This window comes from Myotis daubentonii, chromosome 6 (genome assembly GCF_963259705.1).
Source record: "Myotis daubentonii chromosome 6, mMyoDau2.1, whole genome shotgun sequence".
Taxonomy (NCBI): Eukaryota; Metazoa; Chordata; class Mammalia; order Chiroptera; family Vespertilionidae; genus Myotis; species Myotis daubentonii.
Window position 1 is genome coordinate 47,050,596 of NC_081845.1, and position 13,712 is coordinate 47,064,307.

Sequence of the window (13,712 nt, forward strand, 5' to 3'; positions counted from 1 at the left end):
GGATGGACCTGGAGAACATCATGCTAAGCGAAATAAGCCAATTGAAGAAAGATAAATATCACATGATCTCACTCATTTGTGGAATATAATGAACAACATAAACTGATGAACAAAAATAGAGCGGGGGGAGGGAAGGAAGGGAATTTTAGAATATAATAGAAGTAATCGTGTTATTTGCAGATTTTTAATATTTCCTACAACTTTTGTTGTATTAACTGTACTATGTTAGTACAGTTTTGATAATATTATACTTAAAATCCTTTTTCTTGAAATATTAATGTTTATTGCATGTAAAAATATGAAACTTAAAAATTAAATCTTAAAAAAATAATAAATACTAGAAGGTGACTTATGAACATATTTTAGCAAAATAATGTATTTGTAAATATACAAATATTTACAACTTAAAAGAACCACAAAATAAAAGGGAAAAAGATATAAACCAATGATCTACTCTAAGGATGATAATGATAAAAATAATTATCTTCACTAATCATCACAAAACAAAACATCAATTTGGTACCACCTAAAGAAACTAACAAAATTTCAAAATACTAATAATACCTACGGGTGGGAAGCTATGGTAAAGTGATACTTACACCTTTTCAGAAAGCAATGTAGCAAGGATCACAAAAAATTTTATATACTTCAGATATATTAATACTATTCCTAACATTTTATTTTGAAAAATAATCCAAAAGAGAGGAAAGGTTTATGAGTACAACAATTTTTTAAAAAAAATTGAAGATATCCTTATTGTCCAACAATATGTAAATGGTTACATAAAGTACACAATAACTACTCAATAAGTCACTGTACAATAAGTAAAATTTATAATTATGAAGATTATGGCAACTTAAAAAAAACTATAGATTAAAAAAACAAATGCTAATATACATCTATAGTATGATTCCAACTATATAAAAATTACTTATACCTAAGAAACCAGGAGAGCCTTCACCCTTTTGGCTCTCTGAGCAGCACCATGGTGCTGGGCAAGAACATGTGCCTTACAAAAGGTGGCCAAAAGGGAGCTAAGAAGAAAGTGCTAGATCCATTTTCTAAGAAAGATTGATATGACACACCAGCTATGTTCAACATAAGAAATATCAATAAAACACTAGAACTCAAGGAACCAAACTTGCATCTGATGGTCTCAAGGGTCATATTTTTAAAGTGAGCCTTGCTGACCTGCAGAATGATGAAGTTGCATTTATACAATTCAAGCTAATTACTGGGGATGTGCAGGGCAAAAACTGCCTGACTGATTTCTATGGCATGGATCTTACCCATGAAAAAATGTGCTCCATAGTCAAAAATGGCAGACCATGATTGAAGTTCATGTCGATGTCAAGACTACTGATAGTTATTTGCTTCATCTATTCTGTGTTGGTTTTGCTAGAAAACCCAACGATCAGATTCGGAAGACCTCTTATGCTCAGCATCAACAGATCCACCAAATCCTAAAGAAGATGATAGAAATCATGACCCAAAAGGTGCAGACAAATGACTTGAAAAAAGTGGTCAATAAACTGATGCCAGAGAGCACTGGGAAGCACATAAAAAGGCTTGACAATCTATTTACCCACTCCATGATGTGTTTGTTAGAAAAGTCAAAATGCTGAAGAAGCCTAAATTTGAATTGATAAAACTGGTGGAGCTCCACTATGAAAGTAGCAGTTCTGGAAAAGCTACTGGAGATCAGACAGGTGCCAATGTTGAATGAGCTGATGGATAGGAGCCTCTAGTCCAAGAATCTAGTTAAAAGTCAGATATTTAATGGTGACAAGTAAAAAATCCTAATAAAAGATCCCACTTATGACTTAAAAAAAATAAAGCCAGGAGAGTGAAAAAATTAAATGCTCAAATTTTAGATGTGAGAAAAGCACTCTACATTTTAATATCTATCACATTTATATAAAGCATTTTAAAAATAAAGTGGAATTTATATAAAATATTTTATGGCCCTAACCAGTTTGGCTCAGTGGCTAGAGCATCAGCCTGTGGACTGAAAGGTCCCAGGTTCGATTCCGGTCAAGGGCATGTACCTTGGTTGCGGGCACATCCCTAGTAGGAGGTGCGCAGGAGGCAGCTGATCAATGTTTCTAACTCTCTATCCCTCTCCCTTCCTCTCTATAAAAAAAAATCAATAAAATATATTTTTTAAAAAATATGTTATGTCTGATTTAAAACTCTGGCATTCACTAGAGCAATGCTAGGAAATTAATAGAATCTGATTCAATCCTTCCCTTAGCTGCAAATTTGTCAGAGTAGGGCAGTCCTATAACTTATCTGGGCTTCAGGCATCTACCTTATCTGTAAAACAATAGGAAATATATTGAATTAGTGAGCCTTACACTTTTTTAATCCTGTAATTCTTTTTTCAAACTAAATTGTATGTAAAATAGATGAAAGTAGAGCTCCCGTGGCTAAAGTATAAGGAGATGGGTAGTGCTCTGCAGGTTGGTTTCATTATCTCTCCCCTCCCTGAATTCTACCTCTGAAAGCAATCTCTGAGAAGGCTCTGAGGAAGCCGGGTAAAAAAAAACCAATGCATTAAAGATTCTGATGGTCCCTTTATATTGCACTATAGTTATTGAAATTTTATGGTTCTTTTCTATTATAATTTTTCATGTATGTATCATATCCTCAAGTAGATTACAAAGACTTTTATGTTAGAAACCGTCTTTTATAAATTGGCTTTCCCCATCTAAATTTGCTTTGCTATATTCACCCAGAGAAAGAATCATTGAACAAAAAAAACAAAATGGAATGCTAAAAATAAAACATTACTATTTTTATTTGCAACAAGCCCAGCTGGTGTTGCTCAGTGGATGAGCGTCAACCTATGAACCAGCTGCTGATCGCTGGCTGGCTCCCCGCCAGCCCCGGCCTAAAGCCTCAGGCCCAGGCTTTAGACCTGGACCAGGGCACCCCCAGCTCCCCGCCACCAATCACTGACTGGCTCCGACCCGGTTCCCTGCCAAAGTCGCCATGAGGATCCCTTGCTGGCTCCTCCCCGGCCCAAGCCTAAAGCCTCTGGCTGAGGGGTTAGGCCTGGGCCGGACCCCCTCCCCCCCCACATGCTCCCCGCCATCAAGATCGCTGGCTGGCTCCTCCCTGACCCAGGCCTAATGCCTCAGGCTGAGGCGTTAGGCCTGGACCTGGGCACCCCCAGCTCCCCACCGCCACCTCTGCCATCAATGATCGCTGGCTGGCTCCTCCCTGGCCCAGGCCTAACGCCTCAGGCTGAGGCGTTAGGCCTGGACCTGGGCACCACCAGCTCCCTGCCGCCAATCGCTGGCTGGCTCCGCCCCGTTCCCCGCCAAAGCCGCCATCAATGATCGCTGGCTGGCTCCATCCCAGTCCAAGCCTAAAGCCTCTGGCTGAGGCGTTAGGCCTGGGCCGGACCCCCCCATGCTCCCCACCATCAACGATCTCTGGCTGGCTCCTCCCTGACCCAGGCCTAACGCCTCAGGCTGAGGGTTTAGGCCTGGGCCAGGGCACCTCCAGCTCCCTGCAGCCGAAGCCATCAACAATCGCTAGCTGGCTCCTCCCCGGCCCAAGCCTAAAGCCTCTGGCCAAGGCTTTAGGCCTGGACTGGGGCACCCCCAGCAACCCGCCGCCACCGATTGCTGGCTGGCTCCATCCCGGTTCCCCGCTGCAACTGCCATCAAGGATCCCTGGCTGGCTGGACTGGCCCAAGCCTAAAGCCTCTGGCGGAGGCTTTAGGCTTGGGCCCGAGCACCCCCAGCTTCCTGCCGCTGCTGCCATCAAGTGCCGGGAGCCGGTCCATGCTTGCTGTTTCAAGGGACCTGGCATATATGGCATACTTTTCTTAATATGTTTGCTCACCTTCTTGGCACTATGTGTTTTAACCAAGGTCACCTCTGAGAAAGGTTGTTTCCCCAGGTAGGGATTTTACCCTGAAGTTAGGGAGGGAATAAAACCCCTTAACTAAGTGCCAGGCGGGTAATTAATCGCTTTAACTACGAACAATCATGCTTAAGCTACATAATCTTTACTCCCTGGAATGGAGATAAGAAACGCCCTAACCTTTGGAATAGAGATTGATGGGATTGAATCAACTGGTATAAATACAGATGTAACAAGACAGAAAGAGACAGAGCTTAGAAGAGAATTCAGAAGACAGAACCTACACGGAGCCTGGAGACAGAAGAACTTCACTGGAGAGAACATGGCAAAAGATCCTGGACTGAACCTGACTATAGAACATGGCAAGAGAACCTGACTAGAACCTGGTGACTGAGCCTGGCTGGAGAACCTGTACAGAACCTGGCTGGAGATCCTAAGCAGAACCTCTCTGGAGATCCAGACCAGAACTTGGCTGGAGATCCTGGCTGGGATGCTGATCAACTGAACGCTGTCTCCGTGTCATTCCTTCTTCGCCGACTCCATCTACACCTTTGGGGAACCCCTGCACCTGCTGGGGTTGGACCCTGGCAATCAAGCATAGCTGGCTGGCTCCACCTGGTTCCCCTCCGCTGCCGCCATCAATGATTGCTGGATGGCTCAGCCCAGGTCCCAGCCTAAAGCCTCAGTCTGAGGCTTGGGGCTGACATATGCAAATTAGCCGCCATCTTGGCTGTCGACTAATTTGCATATCTTGCTGATTAGCCAATGAAAAGGGTAGCGGTCGTACGTCAATTACCATGTTTCTGTTTTATTAGATAGGAGATATATATATATATGGCTAATATGCAAAGTGTCCCCTCGGGAGTTTGATCGCTCGCTATGATGTGTGCTGACCACCAGGGGGCAGCGTGGAACAAAGGAAGGCCCCGGCGGGCAGCTGGAAGGACCCCATAGGCCTTGATCACCGGCCAAGCCTAGGGACCCTACCCATGCATGAATTTAATGCACTGGGCCTCTAGTATATATATGACATGATTCAACAATAAGTTGTTGTCTTCTGACTAATCAAAGTTACATACAAAGTACACATGAATTAGCAATTTTCAAAGAATTGCAATAAAATTAAATTGGAATAATTTAGGCATATTAACCAGTATTTTCTGAGATAAAAGCACTAAAGATAAAAGTCACCTCGTAAGTACAAATCCTCTTACTTCCTAAAATTCCCAAGATATTTTTAGTTCATGACTTGGGTAGAACCAAAGCAGGTTTACTTCCAATATACAGGTTTATTATCTAAAAATCCTTATAGGGAATCCATATTACCCCTGTGAAATCTGATGTGTTTGGCCTAATGGATATGAATCCTGACATAGTATTGTTCTCTCCTTATCATGTTTAAAATTCTCACAATTAGAATAATTTCCTTTGGATAAATGATGATTAAGAAGACAAATGAGTAAATACCTTCCTTCTAGCAAGCATATCTTCCATTAATCTGTTATATATTGATTAATTGAATTAGCTAGTGGTCCTCCAAGAATGTATAAAGATCCCATGGTTGAAGGATTGGAAAAGAGAAAATTGGATAAAGGAAACATTGCCAAACTCTCAAGAAACCAGGGCAAGAATTGTCTAGAATTCTGGAGTGTATAGGACAAATATGTGGAAAGGAACAAATAAAAGGGAAAATCCTGCTTATCAAAATGGGAAACATAAGTGAATGACAGCCAAACCACTTAATAAGACATTCAACTATATGACCTCTTTCAAACATCAAAAATCAAAACCACTTTCCAATGAAGAGCAAAGACCCAGACTAGTCTCAGGATGTAGAATCCAGCTACTCTCGTGGTAGGGAGAAGGGCTAGGGAAGGATGTTAGAGGGATCCTTTGATCCTTCAACTTTGGGGACACTACATAGTTCTACATTGTAGTTGCAGAATGCCATGCACTCTTACTGATTCCCTTATGACTCCTGTCTTTGAAGTGAGAATCAGAATAAGAAACTTGTACAAAGAAGAATGGACCTCAAGTTCCCTAAGACACAGAGCCTGGCAGCCATCTGAGGGTCCAGTTTGGATTGATCCACATGAACTGATTATATGGTTGTAGTAGTCCAGAAAGTACATTTCCTCTTAAGATTTCTGAAATATCTCTCTGCCTTTCAATTAATCCACTGCTAACACTCTTTTTTATAGCACGGTCAGCTGCTGAAACAGTGATAATGACAGTTTTTATTAACCCAGAAAGTTCAGAGGGAAAAGGAAGCAGAATGTGTCTTGGCTCCAGGGCATAAGACAACTTTGTAGAACAGTGCTGTTAAAATTTACAGTTGTCAGAAGCATCTCCTGGCTGCATTCAGATTCAAGACACCAACATTTATAAGATATTTGACAAAGCATATTTTAAGTCTTCCCAGAGAATACTGTTCCCCAACGTCCTGTCAGTAGGGATTTCCATGGAAAGACAAATGCATATTTAACATAACCTCATGCTTCTAAATTCTTCTTAAAATTGTCTTCATTTTAATAATCAGACTACATTAAATCTGTACCTAAATATTAAGAAAAAAGATAACTCAATCTTCACAGTGGAACATTTCTACCATTTCTCATTGTGTCCATAAAAGTGCCGGGGTCCAACCCCAGCAGGTCCAGGGGTTCCCAAAGGCGTAGACGGAGTCGGCGAAGAAGGAAGGACACAGAGACAGTGTTCAGTTGATCAGCAGCCTAGCCAGGATCTCTAGCCAGGATCTCCAGCCAAGTTCTGGTCTGGATCTCCAGAGAAGTTCTGCTTTGGATCTCCAGCGAGGTTCTGTAGCCATGTTCCCCAGCTAGGTTCTGTCCAGGTTCTCCAGTCAGGTTCAGTAGCCAGGCTCCAGTCAGGCTCTCTTGCCAACCTCTGCAGTCAGGTTCAGTCCAGGATCCCCCGCCATGTTCTCTCCAGCGAAGTTCCTCTGTCTGTAGGTTCTGTGTAGGTTCTGTCCTCCTGGCTCTCTTGGTCCTGTCTTCTAAGTCCTGTCTCCTAAGTTCTGTGTTCTAAGTTCTGTGTTCTGAGTTCTGTGTTCTAAATTCTGAGTCTTTCTGTCTTGTTACAACTTTATTTATACCAGTTGATTCAATCCTATCAATCTCTATTACAAAGGTTAGGGCGTTTCTTATCTCCATTCCAGGGAGAAAAGATCATGTAGTTTAAGCATGATTGTTTGTAGTTAAAGGGATTAATTACCCGCCTGGCACTTAGTTGAGGGGTTTTATTCCCTCCCTAACTTCAGGGGAAAATCCCTACCTGGGGATTCAACCTTTCTTGGAGAGGTGACCTTGGTTAAAACACAGCGCCAAGAAGGTGAGCAAACATATTAAGAACCGTATGCCATATATGCCAGGTCCCTTGAAACAGCAAGGATGGACCGGCTCCCGGCAAATTCCCCCTTTTTTATTTTTTAAAAGCAAGCATTAAAAAGAAAAACCTCAAATGCTCTCTTATATCCATTTTAAGAGTAGGATTGGCGCTTTCTGCTATTACCTGAGTCCTGATCTATCATCCCAGGGAGAGCTTGCCAATCCTGCACTTTCCCAGGGTAGAAAGGCTGCAGTGGGGTTAAGGATAAGGCTCCTTGGGCCTACCTTCTCCCATGCCATTACATTTACCTTTCCTTCCTCAGAAAAGCATGGACATACTTCTTGTATAAAACATTCTGTCTGACTGGGAGTAACCTTAATTCCTCGGCTAGCAAGCACATATGTTAAAAGATCAATACAGAGTCTTTTTTCTTTAGACTCAGTATGGCACATCTTCTTAATCTAAAGATCAATACAGAGTCTTCTTTCTTTGGACTCAGTATGGCACATCTTCTCAATCTAAGGATCAATACAGAGTCTTCTTTCTTTGGACTCAGTATGGCACATCTTCTCAATCTAAGTTCTGTACTATCCACCTTCTTACCCTACTTATCCTCTATAGGGGGGTCTGTAGCACCCTGGTGGAGTCCTATCCGTCCCGAGTGTGGGGGTTCTCAATGGGGGGGGGGGCTTACCTAGGGGAATCCTTTTCCAGGTGTTCCCAAAGGTATGGACGGAGTCGGCGAAGACTATCCACCCTCTTCCTACGGTGGAGTCCTATCCGTCCCGAGTGCGGGGCGCTTACCTAGGGGTCCCTGTTCGGGCGCCAGATGCCAGGGTCCAGCCCCAGCGGGTCCAGGGGTCCTCAAAGGTGTGGACGGAGTCAGCGATGAAGGAAAGACTCAGAGGCAGCGTTCAGTTGATCAGCAGCCTAGCCAGGATCTCTAGCCAGGATCTCCAGCCAAGTTCTGGTCTGGATCTCCAGAGAGGCTATGCTTCGGATCTCCAGCGAGGTTCTGTAGCCATGTTCCCTCGCTAGGCTCTCCAGCCAGGCTCCGTCCAGGCTCTCCAGCCAGGCTCAGTCACCAGGTTCCAGTCAGGTTCTCCTGCCAATCTCTGTAGTCAGGTCCAGTCCAGGATCCCCTGCCATGCTCTCTCGCCAGGCTCCGCCTCCAGGCTCCGAGGCCAGTCCCTGTCCAGGATCCTCCGGCATGCTCTCGCCAGCGAAGTTCTTCTGTCTCTAGAGAACGTTCTGTGTAGGTTCTGTGCCTAGGCTCTGTCTCTCTTGGTCCTGTCTTCCAAGCCCTGTGTTCTAAATTCTGTGTCTGAAGTTCTGTGTTCTAAGTTCTGTCTCATGAGTTCTGTGTTCTAAATTCTGAGTCTTTCTGTCTTGTTACAACTGTATTTATACCAGTTGATTCAATCCTATCAATCTCTATTACAAAGGTTAGGGCGTTTCTTATCTCCATTCCAGGGAGAAAAGATTATGTAGTTTAAGCATGATTGTTCGTAGTTAAAGGGATTAATTACCCGCCTGGCACTTAGTTGAGGGGTTTTATTCCCTCCCTAACTTCAGGGGAAAATCCCTACCTGGGGATTCAACCTTTCTCGGAGAGGTGACCTTGGTTAAAACACAGCGCCAAGAAGGTGAGCAAACATATTAAGAACCGTATGCCAAATATGCCAGGTCCCTTGAAACAGCAAGGATGGACCGGCTCCCGGCATAAAAGAGTGAAAATATTTTCAATTTCAGAGCCTAGACAATTCTATCAAATACTGCCCACAATTAACATTTATGTTAGCCAGTTAAATTTTTTTAAATTTTCCAGAAATTGCACAGATTATATGCTTCAAAATTGCCCTTTCGGCTGGTCTCAGGACAGATCAGAAGGAGTTCCAGAAACCTTGGTAACTGCCACTTACTCAAATTCCACAGAACAAAATGTTTTTGGCCCAATCTGAATCCTATTAGGAACCTGAGTATGATGTAAAAAAAGTTTATTCAGGGCCAAGTACAGTGTGCACGGCATGTTATATGCTCTTAGTTCTGAGATTTACAATGTACCTGGCCCAGACATAAAAATATCCAGCACATATCCCAGCAAAGTTGTATCATGGAGAATTCTAACTTCTTATAATTAAGTATTTGTCATAGAGAGACATTTGAGTTTCCAGAAGTCATGAAATGACCCTTATTAACCTAGCCCTATTATCTGCCATTATGTGAAAATTTGGGGGGAGACACAGAAACACCTCAAACTGTCACTGAGGTTATTGCTGATACTACTGCTGTGTTACTCTCCTCTAAAAGCCTATGTCAGAGATGTCCAACTGGTGAACTATGACACATTGGTGTGCATCCAGTGGTTTTATAGGTTTACTAGAGGCCCGGTGCAGGAACTCACGCACAGGTGGGGGCCCTCAGCGTGGCCTGCGGGAACTGGGCTGAAACCAGCAGTCCAATGCCACCTGAAGCTCTTGCCTGCTGCTCCCACTCATCCCAGCCCCACTGCACCTGCCATGGGCTCACACCCAGTCAGTCCTGATCGAGAGAGGCTCATGCTGATGCAGCAGCTCTTGCTGGCCATGAGACCTGAGTCTGGCGCCCATTCCGTGGGAGGTGGGCGTGGGGGGGGGGGGCGCCAGGACACCATTGGCCCTCAGGGTGGGTGCTGAGACACCCTTGCCAGCCCAGAATCATCCATCCTGCTGAGGTTCGCGCCAGTTGTCAGGAGCCACCTGGTGGCCGCTTTTATACTGTTTCTTCCTTGCAGAGCATCTAGGGAGGGGAAGCGGCTGCGGTGCCAGAGGCTGACTTCCAGGAGGCCTGTGGCACTGTCAGGATTGTGCAGGCAGCGCCAGTCCATCAGTGCCTGGCCCATTCTCAGGAGATTGGGCCTGCAGGACTACTGAGGGAGTGGCTGCCGCAGGGCTGGTGGGCCTCTGGGACAGGTCGGTCAGCTGAGTGGCACTCCCGCTGTGGGAGCACACTGCCCACTGGGGAGGCAGCTCCTGCATTGAGCGTCTGCCCCCTGGTGGTCAGTGTGCATCACAGTGACCAGTCGACTGATCTTCGGTCGCTTAGGCTTTTCTATATATAGACTAGAGGTCCTCTGTGTACTGGTAGGGTCCCCAGCAGCTGGCAGCCGCTGACTGGGTATCCCCTCCCTTCACCTGGCCGCCTGCCACCACCAGGGCCTCTCTCCCAGGGCCTCCTTCCCTTCCCCCGGTCGGCCCCGCCCCCTGGTCAAACTCCTGGAAGAACTCCTGGTCGAGGGGACAATTTGCATACTACACTTTCAATACACAGGATGTGGAAATATTAATCCACTCAGGTCTTGGGGCTGGAGTTCCCCCATCAGATAGCTTTGATCTTAATAAGCTTTTTCCAGAATTTTCTAGTCAGAAGTTAGGATCAGGCTCATTCTGTACCCACAGATGAAGAACACAAGACGTGACAGCATGCTGTACCTACTGCTCCTCACAGCATCACGAGCTTCCCCAGAGAAGTGGTTTATCACCTGGATGTCGGCCTTAGCATTCTGGGGTAGCCACATCACCACTCATGTTGCTCAACAGGCCTATGGAGCTGACAGAAGAGTTCACACTCAATAAGTGAAGAAAGGCGCTCTCCCTCCAGGGAGCACCCTCTGCCTTTGCCTTTCCCCTCCCAGCCCCAGGCCCTATACCATTAGTTTCCTCACTCCTAAACTCCAAGAGCCCTTCCTTTACAGCCATAATTTGTTTGTTAAGCCCATTTCTTGTAGAAATTAATTTACTTCTTCTGCCTCTGTAATCTGCCCAATAAATGTTCTTTAAGAAGGAGGAGGAGGAGGAGGAGGAGGAGGAGGAGGAGGAGGAGGAGGAGGAGGAGAAAGAAAGACAGCCCAGAGATGTGTTCAATTTTCAGACAAGAAGTGGGGGAAGTCATGACCAATGTAGCTCCAAGCCTGTCTCCTAATCTCTGTCTTCCCATATACCAATACTTCCATTTGTTTGGGCCCATCTAGGGGTATTCAAGCTGGCTACAGAGTAAAAATGCATGTACATTCTGCAATTAAAACTTATTTGTTGTTTTGAAATTTTTAATATAAAAAAGCACAATTGGAATTGAAATGCATTTGAATTCACCACAAAAAATTTTAGCATTATATTTGACATTGAAAGAAAAAGAAGAGCTATAGGGTCCTTTAAATATTTAATTGTTAAATATTTGGGTTTGTTGTAAAAATAAGAGTTTTAAAACAAAGTTTCTTATCTATGTTATAAAAATGTCAAGTATTGAAGAGATTCACATTAAATGTCTTGAACAGAAATTGTGTTCACTAAAGCAAGTCAAGTTTATTAAATTTTTTATAACAGATTTATTTGAAAGTTTTATATATATTCAATTTTTATGCTGTCTAATATTTTGTATTTATTTATCCTATCATAATTATCCTACATAATAAAGAGCTAGTATGCAAATGGTCATTACACTATCACACCATCACACCATCACGCCGGGGACAGGGGACCTGAGGCTGGGCTGGGAGACCTGAGGCTACGTCCCCCGCCTGGCGGGGCTTGATGGGGGACCTGAGGCTGTGCCCCCCACCCAGCGCCAAGCTGGGGGGCCTGAGGCTGCGCCCCCCCACCCTGCGGGGCTTGACAGGGGTGGGGTCAGCCAGGTCTGGGTCTTGCACAATTTCAAGGTGCCCGCAGGTGGGCAGGGACTTGACTCTGGGTCCCACAGCATGCCCCAGACTCTGACAGGAGGAAGGTTTTCATAAACATTTTACTAATTTTGTTTCATTTCTGACACTTCTATTATAGAGAAAAGACAAACAGCAATATTAAAATAATTCCTCTAATTCCCTTTTAATGTGCACAAATTTCGTGCACTGAGCCACTAGTATAACATAAAGAAAAGAAAAAAAATTTGCCAAGCCTCTTATAGGTTCCCTTCCAAAACTCTTCCATTTTACCCCTGGGTAAATACAAACAAATACATCATCTTCTATGCATTCTAGGATGTAAAGGTCATTGGGAAGCACTTCTTTAGATAAGTAAATCTTGTCTGATTTATACAGTTTGGTTAATGTCTAGCTTAGCCATAATCTAAAACTGCAATTGACATTTGTCAAGATAGTGATCAAGTTAGTGTGTAACTCAAATATTCTAAGGCCTCATCAGCAAAGAGTTAGAAATTAGTTAACACCAATCCACAACCTCAGTTATCACAGCTTTAATATACCTCTCATCTCAGTCCTCAATGATTTAAGAGTCCCCAAGGATCAGTCCCCAACACCTTAGTCACAAATCAGGCAAGTTCAATTTGCAGCTTTCTCACTATTGTTTATTCAAGACCACTATTCACAAACAACTGAGACCCAACTTTTGCTATCCAATAACCCACCTCCAGGCCACACTCCATTATCCAAACATATCATCTCTGCCACAGGTTCCAGAACCACTCCACCCAATATATCCCCTTCCTTTGCACATGAATGTGCAGAAAACGTGCCCCAATGCTCAGGCAGCTACCCATACCACTGATACTGGCCTACTACTCTGCTTAAGACCTGAACATCTCTACCAAGAAATGAGAAATGAAATGATTCTCTCTTCCTTAATTGGGTTTTTTTAGAGGTAGCTCATTTATTTGTACCTGTTCATAGGCTTTCTCCTCTAAGGAAGAGGAAAAGCTGGGTTGGAAAGGTTCAAATAACAAGAAGAAGTCTATCCCCAGAACTCCTCCTCCCCGCAGTCATTCTTGTTACAGCGCAGTTCCTTCTTCCAAACTTTCTGCCTGTAGCTTGTATTCTCTCTGAGGCACCCTGGAGTTCATTGTTAATAATTTGACCTTTCCAATATTCCCCCATCCTAATTCAGTCTATCAGCCATGCCTACCTGAATGCCAGAGTTATATTTCTAGAAAGATCCTCAGAGACCAAGGAAACCAATCTATGTAAATGATAAATAAGGAGTCTCCAGTTTCATTCTCAAATAAGATTCAATTGGAGCAGTGAATCGTGTTATCTTAAGGCAACTGTATAACAGATAATCCTAAGAGACTATGTATATATAAATCTATTCTTTATTCATGGTAGATGCATATTAAAGATGAAGACTGCCTAATCCTATCTGTGAAGGGGAACAAATTAGATGAGGTACCAAATACTCTGATAATGCCCAAGTAATGCCTTGGAATATTAGCTTTAGGATTTTAACAAACTTCATGATTGGCCAAGGGTACAAAATACTAAGGGTACCAAATATGTTTGAAAAACCTGTGGGGAAAAAAACAAAAAGATCTTGGTATACTTCAATATAGATTTTCTGTTTCAGAGCAAAGGTAATTTTATGGCATAGCCCTATGTCCCAAAGCCACAATGCTATCCCATGACTATACTACAAAGGTCTCTCCAAATATTTAAGGAAACTGACCCATACCTAAATGAATATATCAATGGGGACACTCAGGCAAACTTTTCCAACCCACAGATCTGA

At 43.7% G+C, this 13,712-nt stretch overlaps 1 pseudogene; it reads left to right on the top strand.

Moving 5' to 3' along the window:
- The first annotated feature begins 985 nt into the window (after positions 1-985).
- LOC132237574 (small ribosomal subunit protein eS1-like) lies at positions 986-1,765 on the top strand (annotated as a pseudogene).
- Positions 1,766-13,712: the final 11,947 nt, after the last annotated feature.